Raw genomic sequence first — 9848 nt, forward strand, 5'->3', positions numbered from 1 at the left:
CTCACGGCCGCTTTTACATTTGAAGGTTGCTCTTCTGATCTGATCACAGGAAATTCTTTTAATTTGATATGGCCAAGGGTATTGTATTGTATGACTCTACTTTGAACAGTTTTCCAAAGGAGAGTGTGTGGCTCTGCTGGGGGCGTCCATTTCTTGTGAAATCTTGTCATAATAGAAGTGCAGCTTGAACAAAGTAATATATGCTATAACATCAAATGTTTCCATCACTTTTGCCATGTGTGAGATTGATTTAGGAAGCATAGATTGACCTAAAAAGAGCCTAGGATGCACTGATATTTAGTTAACAATTCGTTTTGGAAAACATATGGTCAGGAGCATCTTTGCATTTTGGCAAATATGTTTGGCAGGCAAACTGTTTCTCATCTTTTTCCCAGATCTTTTCTTACAAGGAAAAGTGTGATACCAGAAGCCAGGCAGATGGTTTTCATGCCAAATTAAGGTGATATTTTAGAGTAGGCTGGATTTTCCTTTATATAAATTCAGGAAGCAGCTACAATTAATGTAGAATGTGCAGTTTGTAGAAATTTATATTGTTTATGTTGATTAGTAATGGGTAATGCAATTATTCCATTATCTTTCCGGACTTAGTAAGCATTTTTTTAACCAGAAATCACCTTGGAAACAAATGTATGCCAACAACAACATGAAGCATCAAACCCTGTCAGTGGTATAAAATCCTACAAAAATGCAAGCATCTTATTAATTAGTAATGAATGAATTAATTAGGAAGACTAAAAGGGAATGCAGTGGGTATAAAGAGCTAATAAACATGGCCCTTTTCCCAAGGCAGGGACACCTGTATCTCAGGCCCCTGCTTTAGTTACTGCAAAGATGAGTCTGAGAGACTGACCTGGGGAAAGAGCCCGCTGAGCCACCAGCCAGCAGGCTCCATCTTGGCCCCTCCTCATGGTGACCCTTATAGTGGCATTCCATGGGGCGCCTGCTCACAGCCATGGATGCAGGGTCCATCTGATCTGAAACTAGATTCGTTCAGTGTAGGTTTCCTCTTTTTTAGCATGTTTTAAAATTTTGTTTTTCTAATTTTGTACATGACATGCAGAGATGCACAAATCCCTAGATACCTGGGTTTTTAGTTTGCCATGTTGTGTTTCTGGTCTCTGAATTCAAAGTCAAGGTTTGAGCTCTAACAGTACTAAATTATTCACCAGGCCTTGGCCTGTGCCTTGACTTTAAACACTGCAGTTTTATTTACTTCCTCTATCCTGGTCATTAGTTTGCTTTTTCTTCTTCTCCTCTTCCTCCTCCTCCTTCTTTCTTTTTCCTTAAATATAATTGAAAACACTGAAAGGACCACATCCCTGGTTAATTTGATCAAGTTGAGTGAACCAGGACCATTCTCTCCTCATCAGATTTCTGTCCTTTCTTTGGCTTGCTTGACATACACCCTGGTGACTGCAACCAATGAACAGCTCAGATTGTCTTTACTGAAAAAACTTCCAAGAACTAACACTGCATCTGATGTGGTTTTGTTGGCTTGCAGGTACCAGAGGCATGATTCAGATTTTTGAAAATCACTTCTCTATATATTTACAATGTGTCTGCTTTCTACACTTAGATTTTATTTAGGTTATAATTCTCAATGACTCTTCTTTTAGTCACTTTAGTGGATCCCTTCTACTGCAAGTGTTGATTTATCAATCACTGTACAACTTGAGTTGGCTGTGTATGCTACAGTCAGTTCCCCACGCTTAGCAGCGCATGGCTGTTAGAGTTGCACATGTGTGTGAGTATTAACCTGATGCACCTTTTGCTCAATTTTTTACGCATTTATACTAAGTTTAAATTAGTGGTGCCCAGTGCAGTATATGTTGTTTTTGTTGCCTTTAAAAAATAAACAAACCAAAAACTGTACAGTTTGGTTGCCTAAAGCATTGGATATATTTTATGAGATGAAAAACAATTAGCCAAGAAAGAAAAAGTTCAGTGGAATTCTTGTTCCAGATTAAGAAGATGGAACAAAAAGAAAGACATATTAATATTGCTTAAGAAAAATACATTTAAAATCCAAAGAAGCACCATGATAGTCACCTAATTTTTCTCTCAACCTCACAGCAGACAGTGCGTTCTGAGTTGTAAAGTCTGCCTGCTCTGTCCTCAAGTTTGAGAAGCTATAACTGAAACATGTATACCTGGGCCTGGCTCTGAGGGCCCGGAAAAATGTCATGAAAGGACCACAGCGGGAAGTCAGCGTGTATATTTTAATGCCCAGCTAATAACTTGGAGGCACTATTTATTTGCAGAAGTTTGAGCAAAATGTTTTTATTCCTGATATAAATTTAGTTTAAAACTGTATTATTTAATATTCCAGGTCACCTAACACATCATCCTATCATGGATATTGCAACCTGTTTTTTTCTTAGGTCACCCTGATAATCCAATTCTCTGCTGTCGCTCAAATACCCAACATAAATGACAGTTGGGAATATTTTTTTCCATATGATCTGTTGTATGGTGTATATGCTGCCTATCCATTTAGTGTGCAGATTGAAAGTACAGTAGATTCATCAGTAGAAGGCATTTCTAATATCTAAACAATATTCCTACCTGTTTGAAATTAAGTGCTTGCCTAAAACACTGTGAAAGTTACCAAAATTTGTACAAATGCAGCATCTTGATTCTGAGAAGAAAAGGTGACTTTCTCTACATAAACATAAACGCAAAAGAGATGCTGTACCCCCACCTTGCCAAGGCATCTAGGAGCGCACTGTGACAGGTACCTGCTGACCAGGACCATGGGAGCGCAGCCAGGCCCTGTACCACAGTGCCCGGATAAGCTGACGACCTACAGGCAGCAGCTCTGGCCAAAGCCTTACTAGGATCTCTTGGAAGGGGAAAAAAATTCCAAGTTAACAATATCCAACCTTATTGTAGTTGATGGGTTAGTAATTTCCAAAAATGATTTTATATGTATGACATAAAAATCTTTGTAAAATGCCCAAGTGCAATAATTTAAAGAGATCTTAACTTTGCATTTATAAATTATAAATATTGTACATGTGTGTAATTTTTTCATGTATTCATTTTCAGTCTTTGTATTTTAAAAGGAATCTTTACTGTTATGTTTGTATAATATAACAATAATCATTTATTATAACCTAGGCAAGATGTAAATAAATTCCTAATTCAAACAGCTAGTGTATATGCATATATGGGTATTATATGGCAAAATCTAGCTTTGTTTTACTTACATGCTTAGAGCTGCAAGAAATCTTTGTTGATATGTAATTATACATATAAAGTATATATATATATATGTATGATACATGAAATATATTTAGAAATGTTCATAATTTGGTGTGAATAATTGAATACAGTTTTTAAAACATCATTTTTCATGTTTTATCGTTCGCTGTCTTTTGTGGGGAAGTTATGAGATGTCTCCCAAAAGTGCCTGTGAAGACCCAGGCCTCATTCTCCTGGAGGACCATGTCCACACTGAACTAAGATGCTCTGTTAGCTTCAGCCACTTTCCAGCAGAAAAGATGGGCCAACCCAAAAGGTCAGAGTCCACAATGATTCACTGGCTCCACTGTATGATTTTAAAGTTCCAAAAGCTGGCTGGGAAGACGGGTTTTCAGGATGACTGCTCCCGACTGCAAAGCTCAGGACACTGAGTGCTGACCCAGTGCTTCCCAGCCAGCTTCTCTGACCATGGAAACTTCCGGGCACTTCACACATGCACAGTCACAAGGGGTGCACCCCCGTTCAGAGAGAGGCTGTGCAGGAAGCACCATAACTACGCACTGCATGTTTGCATGTGAGTGTACATGAAGACATTTTTCAGACTAGAACCTCACAGAATCCAAAACAGTGATAAGTACACTAGTGGTTTTATCTTTAAAGCTCTGCTTAAGGAAATGGTGTTTTTATTTTGGCTATCTCTGCTTGCCATCAGGTGAGCAGGCAAATGGTAAATACTTAATACCAAAAATTGTTAAAATTTGATTGTATTCCCAGAACCCTCCTTAACCTTAAACATTCCAGAGCTGAATTTGGGAGTCAGAGATTACTGGAATAGACACTGCATCGTTGAATATGAATGTCCAGAGCTTGGTGAATTTGAAGGCAAACGGGTAGCCCTCCAAGGGGGCTTTTTCCCCAACTCCAAACTTCCTGAGGGCAGGCCCTCCAAATGCACGGCAGAGTACAGAGTGCAGACGGAATGTTTTGTGAAGCAGTCATTTCCCGTGGACCTGAATGAAACGTTTCCGGTGTTAAAATGAATCCCCTGAGCCAACAGACCATCTGATTAGTTGGCAGTTAAAATTACTGATGGACACTTTGTAAAGCTGATTTGAGTCAGAGTCCTCATCTTGGTCACACATACATTTGATGTTCTGTCAACTGCAGAAGAGTAATATTTCTCCCTGGTGTCTGTTTCCTAACACACAAGGGTCGGAAAAGCAGCACTTCCACACATTTATTCAACAAGTGTTTCTTGGGCACTTAACATTGGAAGGAAGGAATGCAGGGGAGGGAGACAGGAAGTGGGAGGCTGTCGAGGATGTTTCTGCAAAATTGGATTTGACTTGGTCTCCCAGGAGGCTTTGGTCACCGCCATTGCTTCCCAGCTCGTGTTTGGTTCAGTCATTACTTACACCATCAGTGGCTCAAAGTTAGAAAGCAACCCTTGCATTTAAAGACAGGACAGACTCGTATTTACAAGGCAATTTTTTTTAAAGTTTATCCTTCCAGCTCTCCTGCCCCCTCTTCCCACATACCTACACATGGCTTCCAAAGTCCCAGCAGAGAGGGGCTTTCCCTGAGGGTACAAGGATCGGAGGGGAAACGGCTGAGAAATGGTCAGGAGTTTATTTGAAATAGCAACTTCCAGATTCTTAGCAGGTAATTGTATTCAGGTGATGTCTTGCCTTTTTGGTAGGGATCACTACTTAGGTAGAACTTTTGCTCAGAAAGATGTCCCTTCTGCCACCTGCAGTTGCATGGGGCTCACATCTGTCCAGGAGCAGCCCACTGGAGTGACTACACCACCCATTTCCTGTCCCTCCAACTCGTTGCTTAAAACTCCAAGTCACTTCCTACCTTGGAGACCCTCCCCATGACAAGCATGCTTCCTCCTGAGAGAAAGGAACAAAGAGTGCCAGTTCTCACCTTCAAGCTGAGGTTTGGGCTGGACATGGTGGCGAATGCCTGTGATCCCAGTGAGTCTGGAGGCTGAAGCAAGAGGATCAACAGTTCAAAGCCAGCCTCAGCAAAAGTGAGGCCCTAAGCAACTCAGTGAGACCCTGTGTCTAAATAAAATACAAAATAGGGCTGGAGGTGTGGCTCAGTGGTCTAGTGCCTCTGAGTTCAATCCCCAGTACCAAAAAAAATGAGATTTGAAAATTCACAGTAGATGGAGACTTGAGAGGAAAGCTTTTCTGGGTATGTATTAGCCAGTAATCTGGTTTTAAGCAAGATATTTTCAGAAGACTTTTAAATCCCTACTATTGAGGGCTGCCTGAACTGGAGAAGAAAGACGTAGGAGGAAGAAAGCCACTGGAGGGGTCAGTGTGCCCTCTCCCAAAGGAGGTTCAAGGTGAGAACCACAGGGGACAGCTGGGGGCAGGTAGAAAACCCCAGGATCTGCTAGAGATCCCACAGTTGAAGTCCCACCTCTGAGCCACCATGACAATAGGGCAAAGCTAAGCAGGAGGTGACCAGATTCTGCAGGCTGATCTTGTGGCCATGACATGGGGACATAGCTCAGGAGAGCACACAGTTCATGTGGTGGGAGATCATGTGGATTCACATCACATCAGTAAGCACCACCCCTGAAAAGCGCAGAGACTTGGGGGACGTCACTGGGACAGATGGGACCTAGCAGGGGCCAGGTCCACCAGCAGGGTAGGGCCCACATTGAAGCTCCCACCCAGCACCCCAGTTGTCCTAGGACTCAGGGGAGGAAAGTGCATGTAGGAAGCTTTGATTGACTTGCAGCTTGAGTGAGTTCAGGAGGTGGAGCAGCGCAGCCTGCAGAATTTTCCTGAACAGGACTGAGTTAGGCTTCCTGCTATAGACACAGAAGGACATCAGCAAATTCAATACACTATTAGAAAATGGTTACACTTTTTCCCATTCACATTCAGAGCCAGCAAAATGTGCATTTGGTGTTCTGAGATGGCATATTCTGGGTCTCACACCTAACAGCTGAGAGATTTCTTTAAGTTGGACCTTGTGAGGATCCAGTGGAACCGTCCCTGTGCAATAGACTGAAAGTGACCCAGAATTTACTCCAGAGTTAAGAGGTGAGGATGTACCCTGAACCACAGCGAGGTGCTGTGATCCATGGCTAATTCTCCTCACTAAGGGAGTTGCTAAATTTGGAAGTTGCTTTTCTTTCAGAAGAAAATGCTATATCTGTTCAATGATTTAATGCTCCATTAAAATACATAGGCCCACCTCATCTGAAGGTGTGTTTGGGTTCTACAGAAACAGAACCAACCTGTGCATACAGGGCTTGGGGAGGTGGGAGAAAAGAAAGAATTGGTAAGGATCTGGCTCACAGGATGCAAAGACTGAGACATCTGTGATGTGACTCGTCATCTGTAAGCTAGAGACCCCGGGAAGCTGGTGGTATAGGCTCAGTTTTGAGACCTTAGAGTCAATGGTGTAAATCAAGGGCTAAGGCCTGAGAAGCTAGGGTGTAGGTCTCAGCCTGAGGCAGGAGAACAGTTCTCAACTCCATAGTCAGGCAGAGAGAACCAACTCTGGCACCTCCTCCTGTTGTACTCAGGCTCCGGGGCATTGGGTGATAATTTTCCCAGAGAGTGGACACTTTAGTGTGGCCTTCGTGGACATGCATGGGTGGTGATGATGTTCTGAGAGGAAAGGGATGCTTCTCCAGGGCAAATGTAGCTGGAATGGTCTGCTTTACTCTTATGGAGGAAAAGGTGACTTGGGAAGTGGGTAGGGAGCAGAAAATTCCAAGGGGAGTTCTTTGCATATTTTATCCATCTTTTAAACTTTTTGAATCTTATGGTTATTTCATCCTCAAATATCACTTAAAGTCATTTGCAGAAAATCATCTTAAGAGCCAAATATAGGCCACATCTGAGAAGGTCTGAGGTATGTGGAAATGGCTCACCTGTAGGCAGGTAGGTGCAGCACAGGAAGCCCCAACCCGTGGGGACAGACAGGACAATGAACTTGGCGTTTATCCTCTTTGCAGACAGACCACATGCTTAGATGCTGTCCACATGGTACGTTTAGAACAAAATATTTTTTCTTTCTTTTTTGGGGGGTGGGGGAGGACGAGGGATGGAACCCAAGGCCTTGCACAGAGCAGGCACATGCCCCCCCGCTCTAGACCTTGAGCCAGAATCTTTTGTGTTGAGCAAAATGCTTCAGAGAGATGTTAGAGGTGGAGTCAACTCGGGCATTGTCTTACGTGTTTTGAAGATGAGAAAACAAAAGCACATTTGTTTGCTGATGGATATGTTCTTATAAAAAAAAAGATTGATGATGAGATGGAGAGGGAGACGGAGAGGGGGAGAGGCTCGAGACAGAAAGAGAGGGCAAGGGGTTCAAGATCCTGGGTTACTTTTGGCCTTGGGTGGATGCAGACTTTCCTTGCCCTGCATCTGGAAGAATGGGGCTGGGGGGAAGCAAGCGGGGAGGGAGAAGAGTGGAGAGGTCTGGGCGGGCGGAAACTGCTTGCCTGCACAGAAGGAGGACCTCATTAGCATTCACCTCGCCCCACCTGTCCTGGGCAACAGTAGCAGCAGAGTCATGGGTCCACCATGGGGACTGATGCTAACTTAGCTCTTGCTAGGATTTTCCAGGACTCCTTGTTGTGTCAGGACCAGACTGGAATCCCTCCTCACCCATCCTCCTTCCTCCTGCCAGTCCAGAGAATTTGGATTTTCATTCTGTCTGAAATTTTCTAAACACAGAACTTACAAAAGCATAAAGATGTTTTAAAAAGTTTTTGCAGGGCTGGCAATGTAGCTCAGGAGTGGAGCGTTTTTCTAGCATGTGCCAGGTCCTGGCTTCCATAACAACACCCCAAAAAACGTGGAAAATTTTGTTCATTTGTTCAACAAATTCTTTTTTGTGTCTGTGTTTTCGTTTATTAGAGCATTATGGTTATGCACAACTATTGGGTTCATTTTGACAAAATCATAGTGCATGGAATCTTATTCACCCCATCTCAGTCCCCAGTGCCCTCCCCTTTCTCCCCCTCTCCCTCCACCTATTACCCTTCCTGTGCTCTAAGGGTCTTTCTCTCACTCATTTATTTTTGGTTGGGGCTTTAGAGTTCTACGTAAAGGTAGAAGACTGTGGTATATTTATGCATGCACATAGAGTGGTTTTGGTGAATTCATTCTGCAGTCCCTCCCTGTTCCCATCTCTCCTTTTTCCTTCTAGATCTCTTACTCCCAATATCTTGTGATATCCACCCAAAATAAGGGGGGACCCTTATTTTGCTCTAGCTTTGCATATGAGAGAAAATATTCTGAGTCTGGCTTATTTCACTTGGCATGCTGTTCTCCATTTCCACCCATAATTTCATTCTTCTTTATAACTGAGTGACACTCCATGGTGTATATAAGTACACCACATTTTCTTACTCCATTCATCTGCTGACAGGCACCCTGGATTGGTTCCATAGTTTGAATATTGTGACTTGACTACTACAAACATTGATGTGCCTATATTCCTACTGTATGCTGATAAATACCGAGGAATGGGGTTGCTGGGTCATATAGTAAGCATTTCCATTCCAGGTTTTTTGAGGACCCTCCACACTGCTTTCTAGAGTCTTTGTACTAACTTTCAGTTCCACTAGCAATATGTGAGTTTCCCCCACATCCTCTCCAACATTTATTATTATTTTTATTCTTGATAATTGCTGTTCTGGCTGGAGTGAAGTGAAATCTCAGTGTCCTTTTGCTCTGCATTTCCCTGATCGCCAGGGATGTTGAACATATTTTTATGTATTTGTTGCCATTTGTGTTTCTTCTTTTGAGAAATGTCTGTTTAGTTCTTTGGCCAATTTATTGATCAGGTTATTTTATTTTTAATCATTTGATTTTTATTTTATTATTTTATCTTATTGTTATTTGGTGGTAAGCTTTTTGAGTTCTTTATAGGTCTGGACACTAGCCCCCTTCGGAGGAGTAGCTGGCCACCATTTCCTCCCAGGCTATGGGCTCTCTTAAGCTCTTTGCTGGCGCCCAGCGAACTCTAGTGGCTGGAGAAGCGGTAACAGGAGACGCTCATCAGGACCAGTTGCCCTTCTGACAGGAGCTGGGCTGGGGTGGAGGCCGCTCGGGCCGGCTTCCCGCGCCCCTAGAGGTGCAAAACCACAGCGCAGCAAGCGACAGCCGCTGGGCCACCTCCAGGAAGTCTGGCCTCAGGGAAGGTCTGGTGGCGCTGGCGGATCTTTGCACAGAAAACCTAATCATGAAGTGCGCTTCTGCCGCCAACACGAGGATGCACCAGGAGCAGCGGGGGGCTGCAGGGGTGGGCGCCTGATGTTCCCCTGACCACGGGCTCTCTGGAGGGCCCCAGGGGAGGGATGGCCAGTCTAACTGCATTTGCGTGCTGCCGCAAGGGAGGGCGACTGGGAGAAATGTAGGCCCTGAAAACAATTGTGTCCTTTCTTTTCCAAACCAGGACTTTTCAGGCAGTTAAGCCCAATCCTGCTTTGTGCCCAGGCACAGGCGTGTGGGCAGCACAGGCTGAACCCCGAGGGCAGCAGCTCGCCTGGGCCACGATTCCCGCTTCCCAGGGGCAGAACCCCTCGTCCCTCTGCCCACCTGCCGACCGACAGGAGGGGCGCATAGAGGATCCCGTTCTGT

This window comes from Callospermophilus lateralis, chromosome 6 (assembly GCF_048772815.1).
Source record: "Callospermophilus lateralis isolate mCalLat2 chromosome 6, mCalLat2.hap1, whole genome shotgun sequence".
NCBI lineage: Eukaryota > Metazoa > Chordata > Mammalia > Rodentia > Sciuridae > Callospermophilus > Callospermophilus lateralis.